The following is a 20,830-nucleotide window of genomic DNA, read 5'->3' on the forward strand; positions in this document are numbered from 1 at the left end:
TCTTCGCAAATTAAATGTTCTGCTCAATACAGTTCTAATCAAAATTATAATGGAAAAACACTTAGAACATCATTTTTAAAAATAATTTTTAAGGTAGTATATTAACTTCCTACTGCTACTATAAAAAAATTACTGCAAATTTAGTGGCTTAAAACAACACAAATTTATTGTCCTATAGTTGTGGGGGATCAGAAGTTCAAGATGAGTCTTAAGGAGCTAAAAGCAAAACGTTGGCAGGGCTGGTGCCTTCTGGAGGCTGCAAGGGGTAATCTGCTCCCTGTTCTTCTGGCTTTTAGAAGGTGCTTGTCCTCCTTGGCTTGTGGCCTCAGGACTCCAATCCCTGTTTCTATGGTTTCCTCTCCTACCACCCCTGCCTCCCTCTTATAAGAACCCTTGTGATTACATAGGGCCCCTCCCAGATAATTTAAGACAATCTTCCCATCTCAGAATTCTTAAGAATCTTAATCACATCTGCAAAGTCCCTTTTGCCATGTAAAGTAACATATTCATAGGTTCCAGAGATAAGGACCTGGACATCTTTGAGGGGTCATTATTTAGCCCTCCACAGTTAGAGGAGACAAGTAAATGAGCTGAAATTGCAAAGAAATTTTTGAAGAAATAAAGAGTAATGAAGGTAGACTTGCTTACCTGATAAATAAACTCTAAAATCCTAATAATTGAAACTGTACTATTGGTGGAAAAATCAACACTAACAGGATCATAGAAATAGACCCAATGATATGTTAAAAGTTGGTTTAAGATAAATGTAGTAGATAAAATAGGTGAAGAAAGGAAGAAGTTATTATTCAATATACAGTCTAGTTGGTTAAGTTCCTGAGGACAAACAGTTTTCTTACAATTTAAAACAAAATACAGGTAGATTAAAGAGTGTAATGTTTAAGAGTTTAACCAATAAAGGGCTAGAAGGAAATAAAAGTAAAAATATTTACTAGCTTTGGGTTTAAGAAGGATTTCTCTGCCTGTAATCCCAGCACTTTGGGAGGCCGAAGTAGAAGGGTCTCTTGAGACCAGCCTGGGCAACATAGAAAGACCCCATCTCTGCCAAAAAAAGAAGGATTTCTCAGTATAAAATCAATAAAATTCATAACAGAAAAGGTTAATGAATTCAACTACATAAAACTTAAAGTCTCTATGTCAAATGTACCACATGAAAAAGAGTTTGACATCCTAAGTCATCAAGGAAATGAAAATCATTATTGCAATGAGATGCCACTACAGTCCACTAGAATGACTAAGATTTTAAAAACTTATAGCACCATATGTTGGCAAGATATGGAGAAACTAGAACCTCATACACTGCTGGGGTGAGTGTTAAATGGTACAATCACTTTAGGAAACAGTATGGCAGTTTCTAAAAAAAGTTAAATGTACACTTGCCACATAATCCAGCAAACCATTCTTAGATATTTAGCCAAAAAATATGTCCACAAAAAGTCTTGTACAAAAGCGTTCATTGGAGCATTATTTATAATAGCTAAATACTAGAGACAACCCAAACATTGGCCCACCAGAGAATGAATAAACAAACTGTGCTATGTTCATACAACAGAATATCACTAAGCAATAAAAAGGAAGAGCGCATCAACCGTGACAACATGAGTAAATCTCAAACACATCATGCTGAGTGGAAGAAGCCAGACACAGAAAAGGCCATGCTTTACAATTCCACTTGCTTGAAATTCTAGAACAAGCAAGACTGATCTATGGTGATAGAAATCAGAGCAGTGGTTGCCTCTGGCAGAGCAGTGGGAGGGTGAGGATTGACTGGAAGAGAGCACAGAGAAACTTTCTAGGGTAAGAGAAATATTTATATATATGTTCATTTTTTTCTTTCAAAGTAGTGATTGTCCTGAAGAATCAGAGAGGAGTACTCAGGGTGTTGCAAGTCCTGATTAGGCAGAGGCATTAATCACATTTCATGCATCTCCAATCATCATGTTCTATCTGCCCTCCAAAACGAGGAACAGGTAAGGATTATCCCACCTATCGATATCGATAAATATTATATATTTAGATAGAAATGTGGGTTATACAGGTATATGCATTTGTCAGAATTCATGAAACTTACACTTAAGCTCTATGTCAGGGTGACCAATCTTTTGGTCTCCCTGGGCTACATTGGAAGAAGGATAATTGTCTGGGGCCACACATAAAATACACTATTGTCACAGGATCCTTGGGGTGTCACTCTTCTGGCTGGAAACCTCTGTGGCACCTTTGCCTGAGTTTTGCTTGGGCCCACTGAGCTCATTCTGCCCACTTGGCCTGGCAGGCTTTGCTCACCTTGCACGAACAGCCTGGATCCCATGCCTGCCAAGGGCGATTCAGGTGCAGAGTGATAAGGGTTATGTGAGTGAGTGAACGTGAGGTCTGGCTGCTGCACACAGCCAGGCACTCCAGCTGTGGCAGGGCAGGCAGCTCCAGGCACTGGCATGGGTGCCAGTTCCCTGCGAGGCTACAGCTGGGCCAGGCGTACTGCAAGCAGTTTCTATGGCTGGCACTGGGGAACATGGTGGTGCCTGAAAGCTTGGAGACTCCAAGAACTGCAGAACTCCAAAAAGGGTGTCACAGCCCTGGCTCAAGGAGCTCCTAGGTCTGGGATCCCCAAAGGGCTGAAACTCTTCTCTCCTTCTCTCTTCTCTCCCTCTCATCTTCCGCAATGTGGCAAGCAAGGGACATGTTTCAGTCCTGTTTGTGTTACAGTTCTTTCAGCCCTGCCATTCAGCAGGTCCCAAGTTCTTGTCCTGCATCTAGAAAGAATGAGGTATGCAGACAAGTGGAGGGTAGCAAGGTGAAGAAGTGCTTTATTGAGTGATAGAACAGCTCAGAGGAGACCCGCAGTGGGTAGCTCCTGTCTGCAGGCAGGTCATCCCAACAAGTGTCCAGCCCTCAGCAGAGAGGAGACCCACAGTGGGTAGCTCCTCTCTGCAGACAGGTCATCTGTGCAAGTCTGGCTGAGTCTGGGGTTTTTATATGCCTCAGAGGGGAGGAAGTATGTGCTGATTGGTCCATGGGCAGCCATGGGCAGACCCGGAAAAAGCACCATAAGTTCTCACTGTGGTCAGCAGAACTGGCAGCCTGGACCCCAGGCTGTCCCTGGCCTGAAGGTGGGGGTTTCATCAGGGACACACCCCTTTCTGCCCAGGAGCCTGTCTGTCTCCTGCTGCCATTAACCTGCCATCCACAGTGCCCACAGTGCTCAAGCTGTTCATGCTGAGGGGTGCCTGCAGATGTGCCCTAGCCACCCTTATCCCTGCCTCGGCCTCTCTCCCCTGCTCATCTGCATTCAAAGTCTGGAGGGGGCTGAAGCAGCAGGGAGCTGGCATGTTAGCACTGCCCTAAGTGTGCACACACCCAGCTGGGTCATGACAGCACCTGGGCTCAGCTACCACTTTGCTCCAAAATTGGAGTGGATGCTGGGAGTGGGGAGAGGCCAGGCAGCAGGAGCAGTGACTTCAGAGCCTTCAGGGACTGGGGGCTTCCTGGGCCCCTAGAGTGCAGAGAGGCCTGGGTCTGCAGCCATGGCTGGGCAGCTGCAGCTGCTGCAGTAGGGTGGGGCTCCCACCCCTCCAACTTGGAAGCAGGCAGGGCTTCCGCCTGTTCCCAGCTCTCACTGGCTCTGTGGAGCGGGCAGCCCTGGCTACCCCTCCCCCACTGCAGCCAGCATCATGGCAGCAGCCAGGCCACCACTGCCATCACTAACACTGACAATAGCTGATGAGCTAAAAACAAACAAAATCTCATAATATTTTAAGAATGTTTAGGAATTTGTGTTGGGCTACATTCAAAGCTGTCCTGAGCTACCTGCAGCCCGTGGGCCACAGATTAGACAAGCTCAATTGTGCATTTCAGTAACAAAAAGTGATGCCAGGTGCACTGGCTCAAGCCTGTAATCCCAACACTTTGGGAAGCCAACGCAGGCAGATCACTTGAGATCAGGAGTTCGAGACCAGCTTGGCCAACGTGGTGAAACTCCGTCTCTATGAAAAATACAAAAATTAGCCAGGCATGGTGGGGTGTGGTGGGGCTGAGGCAGGGCAATCACTTGAACCTGGAAGGCAGAGGTTGCAGTGAGCTGAGATTGCACCACTGCACTCCAGCCTGGGTGATAGAGTGAGACTCCATCTCAAAAGAAAAAAAAAAGTGAAAGAAACAAACAAAATTAAATGCAAATAAATTAAAAATAATGTTGTGAAAAATATGACAGTCTTATAACTTGAATATATAAAGATTACCTAAAAATGAATAAAATAATTAACATCCAAAGGAAAGAAAAATGAATATGAACAGTCAATTCCCCCCAAAAGAGGTGAATACACACACACACACACACACACACACAGACACACACACACACAGACTTGAAGGTATGAACAGTAATAAAATAGTAGGAATAGATACTACACATGTATATATATATACGTGTATATATATATACATATGTGTATACATATATATATGAAAAGTGATCAAAGAAATCTGTCTATGAAAATTAGTAATAAAAGAAATAGAAAGTATAATACCAATAAATCTAGATATCAAATTAATTAACAGAGATTGTTTAACAATGGTGAAACTAAATGGCTATCTGGATAAAGAAGGGGACGGTGCTCAGTAACTGCTCACCCAAAGCTTAAGCAAAATCCTTCCTTGGTCAAATCTGTTTTCAAGTCTGCAGCACATGGCAGAAATGACAACATCCAGGTCGGCATTCTGAAACCCAGCCATTGCAGTCCGGGTCACCCAGTGAGCTCCATTTGGAAGCTGAGAGGTGGAGAACCCTGAGCCCTCCAAGTTCTCTATGCCACCTAGGAATTTCCATCCTGACTCATAAATTCTTTCCCACCTCCCTCATATCTGCAACCCACATCATTACCTAGAGTCTAACTCATTCAGTTCTCCCATCTGTCTTCACTCTGTATCACCTAAGTCTTTTCAATCACTCCCTCCCCAGTTTTCTCATGTAAAAGATTGACTTTGATAATCTGATATCAGTCAATAATTTCCCAGAATGTCACAGGGCCTGAGGAAAGAGGTCTCCCTGATAAGATATCATCTTATTTCCTTTGTATAAGAATGTGCTATCAGTAAATGAGCAGAAAGGAAGACAGTTCAGCGACGTGAAATGCAATTAATAAACAAACATATTAAAATATTCAACCTCACTGGGAATAAGAAAAATACAAATGAAATTAAGGCCTCATTTTTACCTATAAAATTAGAAAAAAATTAATTTGTACTTACAATACCTAATCCTGAGAAGAGAATAATAAAATTGGGGGTACTGTGTATTGTACTGCCCTTTGAGAAAGCAGTTTGACAATATATATTGAGTCATAAAAATGTTCACACTGTTGACCCAGCAATTCATCTTCTGGAATGGTACACTGAAGAAAAAAGTTGAAAAAGAGAAGAGAAAAAACTTCACATACAAAGATATTCACAGTTGTTCAGAAACCATATAAATAACCCACAAAAAGAGAGTTAAGTAAATTAAGGCACATGTATAAAATGAAACTGTCTGTAGGCATTAAAGTATGACTTAATGGAAATGCAAAAGCAATTTACTGAAAAAATGATCAGCCACCCTCATGATTAAATAAATGCAATTAAAGTGATAGGGATATACCATTTTCCACCCTTCAAACGGACAAAGATTTAAAATCTCATTAATGTCCTTTTGGGAAAATGAGGGCACGTTTATTTACTGTTTGTGGGAGTGTAAATATTGTGACTTCTTGTGCATATGTGGGTAAACTATCCAAGCATACAAAAAATATGGGCAGTAATATAATGAACACCTGTGTGTCTCCTACTTAAGCTCCAAAATATTCACATGTACGTGACTTCTTTGAAGAGCAATTTTGCATTGCCCTATCACTCTTCTAAATGTATATATTCTTTAACTCCAATAATTCTATTCCTAAGAATTTTATGTACAAAAATAGTTCCACCTGTGCACAAAAATAAGTATGTTAAAAGGTATATTGCAGTATTCTTTTTAATGGCAATAGATTAGAAACAATAGAAAGTCCACATAGTAGAGAACTGTTGAACAAGCCCCGCTCCATCCCCACAACAGAACAGCATCCCACTCTTGAAAGGGAGTGAGCTCTCTCTATATGCTAATAAGGAAGTATCTCCAAGATACAGCATTGAGTGAAAAAGCAAGGTGCGGAACAGTATGCACACTAGGATCCCACTTGTCTATTTTAAAATATACGCACATATATGCTTGTATATGCATTAAAAATTTTGGGAAGAATTCCCAAGAAACTAATGAAAAGCAGTTTCCCTACAGGAAGGCAGGCTGAGGGAGGATGGAGAAGACTTTCATTTTCATCTTTTATTCCTTCTGAACTGTTTGCATTTTGTTTTACCATATGCATGTGTTGCTTTTGTGATTTAAAAACTAACTTTAAAAGATAAGTATGAATACTACATTGCAAATGGGAAATGCATATAATATTAAGTGAACAAGATGGACTTTGCTCTGCATGTCATGCAGCTGTATACAGCAGGGGCTTGTGGAGACAAAGGTAATCCTGCTGCCTCTGTCCTTAACTCTGGCCCTGCCATCTACTCCAGAATCCCCTCCCTCTCCCCAAACTTCATCCTGTCCCTTGAGCATTAACACATCAGGTGTCTCCTCATTAAATCGAAAACAAAAACTCAGCAACCTCTCTGGCTCCAGCACTCCCTGTTCCTTTCATAGCCCCTCCAAGCTGGCTTCCATTCCATCACTCCCTTGTCCTCAGCTTTTTCCAAGCTCTCCAGTCACTCGATTGTAAAATTACTTTTCCATTACCATATCACTGGAGCTCTCTGCAGAGGATTACTTCCTCATTATCTCCTCCTGAGGCTTGGGTCGCCCTGGACCCTTCCAGATTCTCCCAGCTCTTGGAAGCCTCTTCCTGGCCAGTCTCCTCCCTGAACTCTGGCAGATTAAACTCTAGCCCTCCTCTCTCATGTCCATATACAGTCTCCCTAGATGATCTATTTGTGCTGCAGAATCCTCACTTGTGTAGTGAAGACACCCTGACACAGCCTGTGGATGCTGTACTGTTTCTTGACCCAGCATACATTCCTAGGAATGACACCTCACTTCTGCTTTGGGGAATTGCTCATTCTCAATTCCACACAGTCACAGGGGAACTGCCAATCACAATGGCCCTGTCCTCTAACTTCAGGGCATTCTTGATCCAGGCCAATCAGAGTTCTCCCAGAACTTTGCTGCTGGCAGAAATTAGCCTCTTTCCCCAGGAGACACCAAGCCTATCTGGTGGAGAGAACCTACATGCAGAATGAAGCCAAATACAGCCCAGCAGAACTGAGATGCGGAGAGACAGAGAGATGGACAGACAGGCTATAACTGACATCATTGAACATCACTGAACCCGTAGGTCCAGCCATGCCTAACATCAGAACCAACTAACCCCTGGACTTTCCACTAACATGAGCCAATAAATTGCCTTTCTGACTTGAGACAGTTAAAGTTAGGATTATGACTCATAACTAGAAGAATGCTGGCTAATATACTCCTAAACCACTATCTGAAGCTTCAAATTTATAAGCACGACAGTCTGCTGGGTATCTCCACTTGCAAGGTACCATGAATCTCAGCCTCAACATGTCCAGAACTGAATCCTTTGTCTTCCCTGCCCCCAGCCACCCAGCTCCTCCACCACGGTCTTTTCCCAGCCTCTCCAGCCACTAGACACACAAGCCAAAACAGAGCCAACAGAGAGCTTGAAATAATAGCTTTTTCTGCCTTGTCTGAGATTTTCCAATTCAATTTTATAAACATCAAATACTGTATTCAGTTGTACGAGTTCCAGGAAACTAGGTTAAAACAGCATCTTTAGAAAGACTGAGGATCAGCTATGCAGGAGCTGTGCATTAGTGCCTCAAGCAAGTGCTTTCCAAAGAGTTAGACTTCCTCCCCCTTCACTAGCCCAGAAATCATTGCTGATGAGTCCATGCAGATTGGATTTCACCTTTCCCAAACCTAATACTTTCAGCTAATGGCAGTCCCAACACTGCGATGAGAAGCAACTCGCCAATCACTGCACACCTCCAAGCCCATCACTCCACTCCTCAAGAACTTTCTATGGCTCCCCATCACCAAAAGGCTCCAACCACCCTGGATCATCTACTACTCCCTGGACATACTGCATGCATTTCTGCCCTGGGATTCCACTCACTCTCTTCCCTAGTCATTCTATTTCCACCTCATCTCTGCTTCCATCCTGCCAAGGCATGGATCAAATTCGCTCCATCCAGGAAACTGTGGTGCCACCTTCATTCCCAAGTAGGATAAAAATGCCTTCTTCTTCCAGTACTCAAAGAACTTATTTGTAACTCTGATGCCTCTGAGAACATATTGCCTTTGGTTAGTTTCCATGTGTGGATTCATACAGCTCATCTCAGCTAGGTTGTCAAGTCTACTTGAAGCCTCGCCTCAAAGCTGGATTGATGTCTTCCTCCTCTGAGTTCCCGTAGCAACGAGGTGCATCTCCCACACTGCCTTTCACAGTGACTATAACTGCCTCTTCCCAAATCCGGCTCTCCTCTTTTTGTGTGGGTGCCGGGCGAACTCGTGTCTGTCTCCATCACAAGACCCCTGACACCTTTGCTTGACGCCATCAGGTACTGTCCCCTTAATCAGATGCCTTTGAGAGCTTGAATCAATTCAGCTCAGCTAAAAGGCTGCCTTATCTGGGGTAAAGGAGGTGAGAAGGCAGAGATTCCTGTCTGGGGACATCCAGAAGGCACCAAAAATTAAGCGTACATTCACAGGGTTAGTCACTCCTTCAACTGCTGACAGCCCATTCCCTGGGATCTCAATCGCAGGTTTGCACAAGGACATCATATGCAGAAAGCTGCCAAGTCCTCTCCCTTGGAAACTCTTCAGGAGCTGAAAGAAGAATTGGCGGAGACAAGGAGAAACAGCCTAAGGAGAGGAGAAAAATAGAAAGAGCCAGGTGTCAAGGAGGCAAGGAAAGCATTTCAAGAAAGGGGGTGATCTGGAGGGCTGGAGAAGGAGCCAGAAGACGCTGGCATCTCTGACCGAGAGGAAGGCTCAACTAGGCTGGTGGGGTAGGGAGGATAGGGGTAAGTCCAGAGCCCACTGGAATCCTTCAAATCTGCTTGTGTAACTAAGAAGGAGAAACCCTTTTCCTTCTCTCCACCTCCAGGCCTTTGCTCAGGTGCAGCCTTCTTCTCCTCTAAGACCATTTCCTTCCTGAAAAGTCCTGTCTGCCTTCACTGCCCAGCTTGATCTCACTCCTCCATGAAGCTGCCTTCTGGATGTCCTGCCTTCCGGATTGTGGGAGAGATTCCCAGTCCTCTGAGCTTAAGGCTGTGACTCTTGATGATAAAAGGCATTTCATTCTGCTGCATAGTCACACTTATGTGTGGCCTATCCTGCCCTCAAGGCTGTGAAAGCAAGCTGCAAAGAACAGGAGGAGAAGGGTAAGCGACTCCTGCAAACCCACTAAGTGCTGCACCCAGGCTTGGGATGCTTTTCTCTTTCTGCTCTGAAAGCCCCGAGGCTCTGAGAATGAGACTCAAAGCAGCCATCGAGGTGAGATATGTCTTTTCCTTTTAACAATGTATGCTAAAACCTCACACCCATTAAGATGGCTAGTATCGAAAAACAGAAAATGGCCAGTGTTAGTGAGAATATGGAAGATATATGCACACTGAGGGGAATGAATGGCACAGTCACTACGGGAAACAGTGTGGTGGTTCCTAAAAACCATTAAACATAGAATTATAATACCAGCTGGGCGCGGTGGCTCACGCTGTGCTGTAATCCCAGCACTTTGGGAGGCCAAGGTGGGCAGATCACCTGAGGTCAGGAGTTTGAGACCAGCCTGGTCAATGTGGTGAAACCCCGTCTCTACTAAAAATACAAAAAAAAAAAAAACCCACAAAGAAACCCCACAAAAAATTAGCTAGTCATGATGGCACACACTTGTAATCCCAGCTACTCAGGAAGCTGAGGCAGGAGAATCACTTGAACCTGGGAGGCTGAGGTTGCAGTGAGCCGAGATCACACCATTGCACTCCAGCCTGGGCAACAAGAGCGAAGCTCTGTCTCAAAAAAAAAAAAAAAAAAAAAAAGAAGAAGAATTGAAGAATTATAACACCACATGATCCTGCAATTCCGCTTCTTGGTATATACCCGAAAGAGTTGAAAGCAGGGTCTTGAACAGATATTTATGCAGCCGTGTTCATAGCAGCATTATTCACAACAGCCAAAAGGGAAAACCACCCAGATGTCCGCCTATGGCTGGATGGATAAGCAGAACGTGGCATACGTACACACAGCGGAGTATTATTCCAACTTAAAAGGAAGGAAATCCTGACACCTGCTTCAACACGGATGAATCTTGAGGGCATTATGCTAAACAAAAGAAGCCAGTCATAAAAAGACAAGTATTGTATGATTCCACTTCTATGAGACACCTAGAGTAGTCAAATTCGTAGAGAAGGAAAGTGGAATGGTGTTTGCCAAAGGATGAGAGGAAGGGGAACGGGGAGTTATTGTTTCATGGGTAGAGTTTGAGTTTTGCGAGATAGTAGAGTTATAAAACTGGATGGTCGTGACAGTTGCACAACAATGGAAATATATTTAACACCACTGAACTGAACACTTTAAAATGGTTAAGGTGGTAAAATTTTTGTTGTGTATTTTACCATAATTTTTTTAAAAGCATGCAAAACTTGCATTCTACTCCATAATATATCCATCTGATCTTAGTATTAAAATGATTTATGAATTTTTTTCTCTTGAAATCTTTGATAACAATTGATGTTCCAGGAAGATGCCCTGTGTTTTTCTTGCCCCCGGGGAGGGAAACCAGAATCCCTGTGTCCGCCCTTCTTCTGCCCTCCTCCCCCAGGTCCTCAAGCGCTCTCCTGCCTGACAAGAGTTTCCTCCTTGCCTTAGGGAGGCAGAACTTTGTCCTGCATTCTTCTATGCTGCTGATGGTGGGAACAGCCTACTCTGGAGGACCGGAAGGTTTTGAAGAGTAGGGCCAGAGAAGGAAAGCTGAGTGAAATGTTAGAATTAGACCAAATGCACCTTCTTCAGCTGATGAATTCAGTTTCACAGAGCAATCTTTTTTCCCTTTCTTATAGAGTAGTGGCTGTCTCCTGGCTCCCACAACTGCACAAAACAAAGGAGCTCAATTCTGCTAATAATCGTGTTTCCATAATTGTGCATTGGAGTGCTGAGGCTACCCTAGGATATGCCTGTGGCTTCCTACCCATCCACTCCTGTCTGCGATCTCAGGCTCTCCTCCACACGTCATTGAAAGGGAATTCCTAAAACAGGGCCACTTAGCAACTTGATGTCCAACATAGCACTAGGCTCTATAGGACATAATTGGACAAGTCTGACCCCATCTCCTCCCTGCCTCCTATGGCTTACCCTGTCTCTAGGTCAAATCTGAAGCTCCATAGCCTTGTTCCCAAGCCTCATCGCCTGCTGCCTTCCCAGTGAGCTAGAAGCTCACAGTTTCCCCCAAGCTTTTGGACATTCTGCTCTCTCCACCTGATTCCAAAACCACTGTCATCCCAGAGCACCATATCTGCTCTCTTTCAGGCCCGAAGAACTTACTATCTCATGCTTTGCTCCTCTGTTAAACTGTGGTCACCCTAAGTCTGAGGCTGCTCACAGTTCAGCTCTGGCCAGGTGTGGCATGTATGAGACATTAACAAACATGCTAAAGAAATTAACTAGAGAGGGCTCCCTCAAAAGAGGTTCCCAGACTCACTGTGATTTTCTTTCCTCTGCAGACAGTTCCCAACACCTCATGGTTCAGGCCATGGGTGGCTGCCTGACCCAGCCCAGGCCAGTTTGAGTGCTTCTAGGGATTTCCCCAACAAGACCTGGGGAAAGAGGAACCGTCTGTCTCTTGGTGTAAAGCTCTGAGCTGTGGGACACTGGAGAGTGGTCAGCACTGTGTCCTCTAGTGTGGAAGAAGCCATCAGAGGCAAAGCTGACACAAAGATAAGCAGAGATGAAAGACGGTCCTGGCTGCATTCAGCTACAGGGACATGATTTGTTGACATGAGCAAGGCCTTTCCATGATTTTGTGACATGGAAAAGCCCAGTGTCTTTTCAATAATTCCCTTTGGCCTTGGCTTAAGTTTATTTGAGTGGGGTTTCTGTGACAGCCAAAAGCATCCTGACCATAAATGACAGAGTGAACCAAGTGTATACTGACTTTTTATTCTGACTTCGGTCTTTGCTGCAAGGAACCCTAAAGTCAAGCTTGGAAGACTCCCTGTAGGAAGAGGCCCCAGATATACCTTCTCATCCACCTGGGGCAACAAGAGGCCTTTGCCATTGCCCCTGCTCCTTCTTCCCTGGACCCAATCTCAGATGCTTTCCTCCCTCTGCCTTCCATTCTAGATAACTCCATGAAATTCCAAAGAACCTATCCCAACAGGCAGCTGCCAGTCTGTCCTCCTTGGTTCCAAGAGCTCAAGCCCAGTGGAGTTTCCTCCCCAAAGGGGTGGCCCAGTCCTATTCCTCACTTGTCCCCTGCCCACGACTTTTTCCTGGGACCCCACACAGAGAGGCTGGTGAGCAAGGAATGGAGGCCAGGGATGGTTTTCACTTCGGGGCTTGGGTGAGGGGGTGGGGGGGTGAGGAAGTGTTTCTCTCACTGTACAAGCCAAGAGCTGTTTGGAAGTCGATTTCAAGATCCCATCTCAGTGCTATCTCTCTAGCCCCTCATCCTTAATGAGATGAGACAAGATGAGACAAGATAAGAGAACGGGCAAGAGTCAGCCCGGAGCACACTGGAAAACCCCTAGCTGGTGCAGAAGCCTCAGGCTCCAGTCTCAGCTCTGCCCCGACTGGCGGTACAAACACATGAAAGCCCCTTCCTCTCTCTGAACCACTCTTTCTCCAGCTGTAAATTGAGGGGGTTGGATGGCTTCTAAGGGCACTTTCAACTCTGATGGAGGAGGACTCCTCTGTTAGATGGGAAGGGAAAAGGAACAGGGAATTCTCAGGGGCAGGGGGAGAGAGGGCAGCACACACATCAGAGAAGTACAGCCATGTGGCAGCCTGGGACCCCATTCCAGTCCTAGGCACAGCCGGAAACTGATGCTTGCCATCCTGCCCACAGCCCCTCCCTTCAGACAGCAGGGCGATTTGGCGGTCCCCCCAGAGATAAGAACCTCATGGACAAGATCTCTGACTCCAGTGTCCTGCGGAGGTTCCTGCAGCCTAAAAACGCCTCTCTCTGCGTCTATCCCACCACCTCTCCTCCTCCTACTTCATCTTGGTCCCCTTTGATGGCACTGAAAAGAGACCCAGGGGACAAGCCCAAAGAACAGACACCTTTGAGGGAGGTTTCAGGAGAAGAGGGTGACAGGGAAGCCATAGCTGGGAGTCAGGAGACCCTGGACTACCATGTGCCCCCCGGTTAGTCCCTTCCCCTCTCCAGGCCCAGGTCTGTCCTTTGCACAATGAGGGGTGGGGCCACAGGGCTGCTGAGAACCCTGCCTTCTGGAACCTTTACCCTGGGAATGATTCTAGGTCCTCAGTCTCCCAGGGATGGTGCAGCTCGATACTCTCATCGTCTCATTTACCTGGGGCATTTGATGGTTAGCCTGAGAAGGAGAGAGAGAAACAATCCCATCCATGCAAATTGTAATCCTTAGTCATCACAGGCAGCCAAGGAGCCAAGGACAAGACATAGGCCACTTCCCAGTGCCAACCCTGCTACCATTCCCACCATCCCCAGAGTACAGCCTGCATCTTTTATGTGTCCTGGAAAAGCAGGGTGAGGGGGGTTTGAATAGAAATAATCCTTTCCCTGCCCCAAGGAAGGCATGGCCCAGCCAAGTCACACCTGTGCTGTGGGAAGAGGCTGAGATCTAAGAGTCAGCTGTTCTGCCTCAGGCCCCAGGGAAAGGAGAATGGCAGGAGACAGGAGGAAGGGGAGGCAGGAGGAAGGGGAGGCAGGAGGAAGGGGCTTCTCCTGGCTTTGCTGCACCCAGTGAGCCTCCTGGTGGATCCCCTGTAAGTTCCCTGGGTAAACACTCCCATATATAAATGTAGGCTCCAGTGCAGCTCAAGGGCAAAGAGAAATGATTTGTGGATTATGCACCTTCACCCTGTAGAGATAGATGAATAGTTGTTTCTGCCCCAACTAGACCATGTCGGCCAAGGCCAGGGCCCTCTCCTGGGAACTCACCATGTCAAACCACTGAGATTTCAAGACTGTTACTGTAGTTAGTCCACCCTGACCAATACACAATCCCAAGTGAATGACTTGAGTCTGTTTCTTCTTAACTGTGGGTGGGTGCCTGAGGTTCTCCCTGGTAGTTTGAGGATCCCCAGGAAGCACTCCCATCCCTCTGGGGAGCCCCTCCTCTCTACTCTGGCTCTGCATGTCTGCACCCAACTCCATCCTTCTAACCCCCTGCATGTCATCATGTCCTCCCCCCAACTCCACACCTCACTCTCTTTCATAGACCTTCATTTCCCCAAGAACCATTAGCCGCCGCCACATACATCACTGAAGGTCTGAGGTTAACAGCAGGGGATTACTTTACAGAATAAGAAAACCATTTAAAATTAAACATCAGGCATCACTCTTGCTTAAAGCTCATCTGCCAAACTTACCATGGGGAGTCTCTTATTGCTTTGGCTTCTGATAAGATTCCAGCCACTTTGTGTTTATTTATTCATTCAACAATTATTGATTGTGTACCTGCTGTGCTCCAGGCACCCCTCCTAAGTGCTAGGACATGCAGAAAACAAAGCCGTCCCTTCGATCGCAAAACTTACTTTCTATTAGGAACAAAAGACAATAAACAAGCAAATAAACATACAATATACTGTCAGAGTTAAGAAAAAATTATTCAAAACATGAAAATGATTCAAAACATTGTCTAACAAGCTGCCTAATTGTCTTGTGACTTTCTAGGGCTGGGCTGTCCAATACGGTAGCCATTTGCCACATTGGCCATTTAAGTTTAATTTATTAACTTTATATTAATTGTAAATTGGCCATTTACATTTATTAACTTTATATTAATTACATGAATTAAATATATTTAATATAATAAATATATATATATATTTTAGATGGGGTTTCACTCTGTCACCCAGATTGGAGTGCAGTGGTATGATTTCAGCTCACTGCAACCTCCACCTCTCAGGCTCAGGTGATCCTCCCACTTCAGCCTCCTGAATAGCTGGGACCACAGGTGCTCGCCACCACACCCAGCTAATTTTTTGTATTTTTGGTAGAGTTGAGATTTTGCCATATTGCCCAGGCTGGTCTTGAACACCTGAGCTGAGGCAATCTGCCTGCCTCTGCCTCCCAAAGTGCTGAGATTACAGGCATGGGCCACCATCCCCGGCTCATAAATTATATATTTACATGTAATTTATATATAAATATTAAATTATTCATGTTTGTTATCTTAATATTATAGTAAAATACATATAACAATATATAATAGATATTTACTTATATTGATTAAATTTCTTAAAATTTAATTCAAACAACTAAAATTGTTTCTCAATCACACCAACCACATGTCAAGAGCTGAACAGCCACTTGGGGGCTAGGGACTATCCTATTGGTTGGTGCAGATTTTCTTCATTAGAGAAAGTCCTTTTAGACAGGGCTGTTCTAGGAGAGTCACTTTGGCTTGACTTACTATTTACTATTGATTAGGGCCCAGACTCTAGGAAGTTAAATGTTAACTTCAAGAAGATTAATAAGCTGCAAATGATTTTTGTCCAGCAGAGATGCAAATGGTTTCTATCTGGAAGAAAAGATAACCCCAAAGGTTGCAGTTTTATCGTCCTATAGGACATTAGCCAATTTAGTATCTAACTTTGCCATCTTATTCCAGCACTCTCTTTCCATTGATTACATATAGCAGGTTCTCATATCCCCTCTTGAACCAGCTCTGTCATCTTGCTGATTCCTCACTAATGAGTTAAATAAATCACTGACACATCCCACTAGATGCTTCTATGAAAGTCATGTTTTTGACTCTTTGGAAATTATACTTTGACATCGGGTAATGATCAGTGCTATGAAGACAATTTAAGCAGAGTGAAGAGACAGTGACCGTGTGTGATTTTAGCTAGTCAGGTCAAGGAAGGCCCTTTGGGGGAGGTGACCTTTGAGCAAAGACAGAAAGAAAGAAAGGAGCAGCCCTTTAGATATCCAGGGGTGCAAGTTCTGGCAGAGAGAGGAGCAGGTGCCAAGGTGCGAAGGCAGTGTGGAAGCCGCATTGCACTTGGTGTTTGAGGCAAGCAGGAAGCGGTGTGGTCCTGGTGGATGATGAGGTATGGGACAGATTTCATAGGGCCTTGGGGTCCAAAGGAAGGACTCTGGATTGCATTTTGGAGGTGCATAAGGTGGAGTATAACTACTCCCCCTCATACTCCAGGGGAGAGTTGAGGAACAGCCTTTGTGATCAGTCCTGCTGAGGTTCTCATTGGTGGTGGGGTAAAGCTCCCTTTTACCCCCTTTCCCAGAGGGGTAAAACATGCTAAGTCCCAGAGGCTACATTGACAAGGCCATGTGGATGGGTCCCCAGAGGTGTGTGAGGCGGCAGACCTGGGAGTCACCTCCCGTGACCCTCTCTGCTCTCCCATCCTCTATCCAGAGCTGCCAGGTCCCCTGCCCATGCCCTGTGCCTCACCTAAAGGCTCTCAAAGGAGTTCTCTAAACAAAGAAAACTTTTTCTATACAGAAGATGACTTTTGCAGACCTTTCAGAAGGTTCCAAAGCAGCCAGCTTTCAAATGAGCAGTTTTGCTTCTCCTTTCAGGTAGGGAAACAGGGTTTTCACTAGATCTGGTAATAGCTCTGGGGCTTCAGAGCACTGGTGAGGTTGCTAGTATGGGTCTAAGGATTTAGGCAGGTAAAGTGAAGGTAGGAGGGGCTAAGAGACTGAGTGAAATGAGGGGAAGCTACAAAAAAGACCTAAAGATCTCTATGAGGTGCAGAGGGACCCTGTGGCCAAGGAGTGGGCTGTGGCAGCTGAGGTTTCAGAGGTGGGGAGGCCTCAGGTGGTGTTGGTTCAAGCACTATGGTACTTGCACCAAATTCCAGCTCTCCTCACCTGCATGAATTTGGGCAAATCATGAGTCCTCGCTCATGCGTAAGATGAGTAGAAGAATGGTGCTCTGGCTGGGTGCAGTGGCTCACACCTGTGATCCTAGCACTTTGGGAGGCTGAGGAGGGCAGGTCACCTGAGCTCAGGAGCTCAAGACCAACCTCGGCAACATGGCGAAACCCCATCTCTACTAAAATACAAAAAATTAGCTAGGCATGGTGGCGCACGCCTATAACCCTAGCTACAGGGGAGGCTGAAGCATGAGAATCGCTTGAACCTGGGAGGCAGAGGTTGCAATGAGCTGAGGTTGCACCACTTCACTCCAGCCTGGGTGACAGAGCGAGGCTCCCTCTGAAGAGCTATTGGGAGCATCAAACAAGATGACGTGTATGGAGAACTAAGAACAGGGCCTAGCGCAAGACAAGTGCTCCATTAACATTAGCTGCTGCGATTGTTGTCAAAGGTGATCCTGGACTGTAAGGCTGAAGTGAAGTGTTAAGTCCAGGGGACACTGAGGCCACCTAGGTTGGCAGCAGGATGTAGGTAGAGAGGAAGTGTGTGTTAAGTTGGGGCAGGAGGTGCCTGGGGGCCAACTGTTGGAATGATAATCTGCCAGTATGGGAACCCTCCAGGGCCATGTTCCAGGCTCTTAGCCCCTGTCTCCTCCTCCCAAACAGAGCCTAGAGTGAGGCTAAGCTGCTAGGAAGCCCTCAATGTCTCTCCACATGACAGAGTCCCGAGTTTTACATATATTATAGCATCCCTAACAGCCCTGAAAGTCAAGCATGCTTCCCCCATTTCCTACCCCCATCCAAGGCCTGGAGTGAGTTGACCAGCCAGGTGTTAGGTGCTCAGCTAGGCAGAGACTTCTTCCTTGGCTTCACTCAAAGCAGTTTCCTATTTGTTGGTGTCCATATTGGACTTTCACTGAAAATGTTGCTTGACAAAAGGATGCCACAACTTAAAGAATAAACAACGAGGGAACGACCGAAAAGGCCTAGGCTTGATCATCTTAAGGGACCCTTAAAACTCTGACCTTTCTTGGCCCCTTTGCATGGATACCTTCCAGGTATCCCCTTAGCATCAGTAGGACCCAAAAAGTCTTTTCCCCCAAGGTCATTGTCAGGGATGCTCCTTTAGCCTCACCCAGATCCATGAATAGGCAGAAATGCCTGGGTTTCTGGGGAGGCTCTGCTCAAGGGCAGAGGAAGGGAGGGATGGTGCTAGAGAGAAAAGAGAAAAGGACATGATATTGTCCCTTTCTAGATCCTTCTTTTTCATTGCAATTCTGCAGTGGCCTGCATGACACATTTCAGTGTACCCCCCCGCACCCAGAGTGATGCACGGAATGCAATGATCCTTGAAGCTTATCTGCTCATCCAGGCAGATCACAGGACAAAGGGCAGGCAGGGGAGAGCCTGTTCTGTTCCACCCCACCTGACCCCTGCCCGGCTCTGAAAGCTGTGTGCCCACTTGCACTGAACACGTGCCTGCCCCTTTCTCCCAGGACATGGAACCATCCCTACCCCGGGACACCTTCATTCCACTGCTCACTCTGCTTCCTCCCTTGGGAAGGGAATGTCCTTCTGAGTCAGGAACCTCCCAACCTCCACCTCCGAGTATGGAGATGACCTCCCTCCCCAACCTTATGGGAAGTAATATTTTGGTTACTTTAAAATTTTTCTTTTCTGCACTTTTCTGTGTTGCATGACTGTGTTTAATTAGCAGGTATTACAAATATAAAGCAGTAAAGCTGTTAATTTTTTTTTGAGACAGTCTTGCTCTATCACCCAGGCTGGAGTGCAGTGGTGCGTTCTCGACTCATGGCAACCTCTGCCTCCTGAGTTCAAGCATTTCTCCTGCCTCGGCCTCCTGAGTAGCTGGGATTACAGGCACCCACCACCGTGCCCAACTACTTTTTGTATTTTCAGTAGAGACGGGGATTCGCCATGTTGGCCACGGTTGTCTCAAACTCCTGACCTCAGGTGATCCACCTGTCTTGGCCTCCCAATGTGCTGGGATTACAGGCATGAGCCACCGTGCCCAGCCAAAGCTATTAATGTTATGGAGTTTTTTTTAATGGCTAGCCATACTTCAGAGTCCAGAAAGCTTCCTAAGCCCCTGCCAACAAGGACATCTACCTCTTCCAAGCCCTCAAAGCTTTTCATTTTCCCTCTCTCATGTCCCTGAGCACCATCCATCTGCAGATATAGGTGTTCCGTCCAGGTCATAGCTCCTTCCTGACCATAGAATGTGCAGAGAACCAAAGTGGTGGATTTGCCTCCATTGCCCACACTCCCATAACCACAATCCCATAAACCTTTCAAAAACACTACAACTATAACCACCCACCAATATCATTACCACCTGCTCTGCCCCATTACCACAACCATTACCACCCTCTACCATCACTACACTCATCATCATCAATGCCACAATCACCATGGTCACCACCATCGTCACTACCATCATTCCCCCATGATGGGCCAAAAAAGTACTCCCTTAAAGATATCCACACTCTAATCCCCAGAATTGGTTCCTTTTTTTACCTTACATGGCAAAAGGGACTTTATCGATATGATTAAGGGTACAGACCTTGAGATGGGGGGATTATGCTGGGTTTCCTGAGTGGGTACAATTTAACCACAAGTCTATGAAAGCAGAAAACCTTCCCTGTCTGTAGTCAAAGAGAGAGATGGACAGTGAGGGAAGGGTCAGACAGATATGACATTGCTGGCTTTGCGACATCGCTGGCTTTGCAACATCGCTGGAAGAAGAAGGCCATGGGCCAAATAATGAGTGTAGCCTCTACAAGCTGGAAGATGAAAGGAAGTTGACTCTCCCTAAGAGCTCCCAGAGAGGAACTAAGCCTGCTGACACCTTGATTTTAGCCTAGTGAACCTATGTTGGATTTCTGCTCTACAAAACTGTAAGATAATAAATCTGTGTTGTTTTAAGGCACTAAATTTGTGATAACTTGTTACAGCAGCAATAGAAAGCTAATACAACTTCCATCAACAATACCATCATCAATACCACCACAACCACAACTACCCATCAACACCACCACTACATCCATCACCACTACCAGCAAAACCTACCATCATCATAAGCAATGATACCATGATCACTGTCACCATACCCCCATCAACAGCAACACGTTTACTCCCAAAACACACATCAGCACTATTCTTATTCCAATCACCATCACCACAGATAACACTCACCATCACCAGTATCTACATCATCAGCTCTGCCACTGATACACCCATCAACACCACCACAATCACCACTATCCATCAATGCCACCCAACAACAAAAACACTCACCTACCACCACCACCGCCCACCATCAGTACCACCACCCACTACCACCACTACACACAATATCGCCAACACCCATCAGTATCACTCACCACCAACAAAAGCACCCCCTACCATCAGCACCAACACAACCTATCTACCACAACCATCACCACCACCAATGCACCCCCTCCACCTCCACCATCACCACGACTGAACATGCACACCATGAATGACTGGTTGGTTGGTTACATGAGTGAATGAATATGTGTCTGAATGAACAAGTAAAGAAACAAAGAAAAAGCCTCAGAATGTCTATGAAAGAAAGTCCACTCCACCATTTGGTGACTTGTGGTGGGTAATATAGATGGATTTGTATGTCTGAACTTC

The 20,830-nt window shown here is 45.6% G+C and overlaps 1 non-coding gene across 1 annotated transcript; it reads right to left on the reverse strand.

Annotated features, from left to right (window-relative positions):
• Positions 1–1,877: 1,877 nt before the first annotated feature.
• Positions 1,878–2,011, reverse strand: LOC112135027 (U8 small nucleolar RNA). The gene has a single exon (XR_002916344.1). It is a non-coding gene; the product is annotated as a U8 small nucleolar RNA (small nucleolar RNA).
• Positions 2,012–20,830: the final 18,819 nt, after the last annotated feature.

This window comes from Pongo abelii, chromosome 13 (genome assembly GCF_028885655.2).
Source record: "Pongo abelii isolate AG06213 chromosome 13, NHGRI_mPonAbe1-v2.0_pri, whole genome shotgun sequence".
Lineage (NCBI taxonomy): Eukaryota > Metazoa > Chordata > Mammalia > Primates > Hominidae > Pongo > Pongo abelii.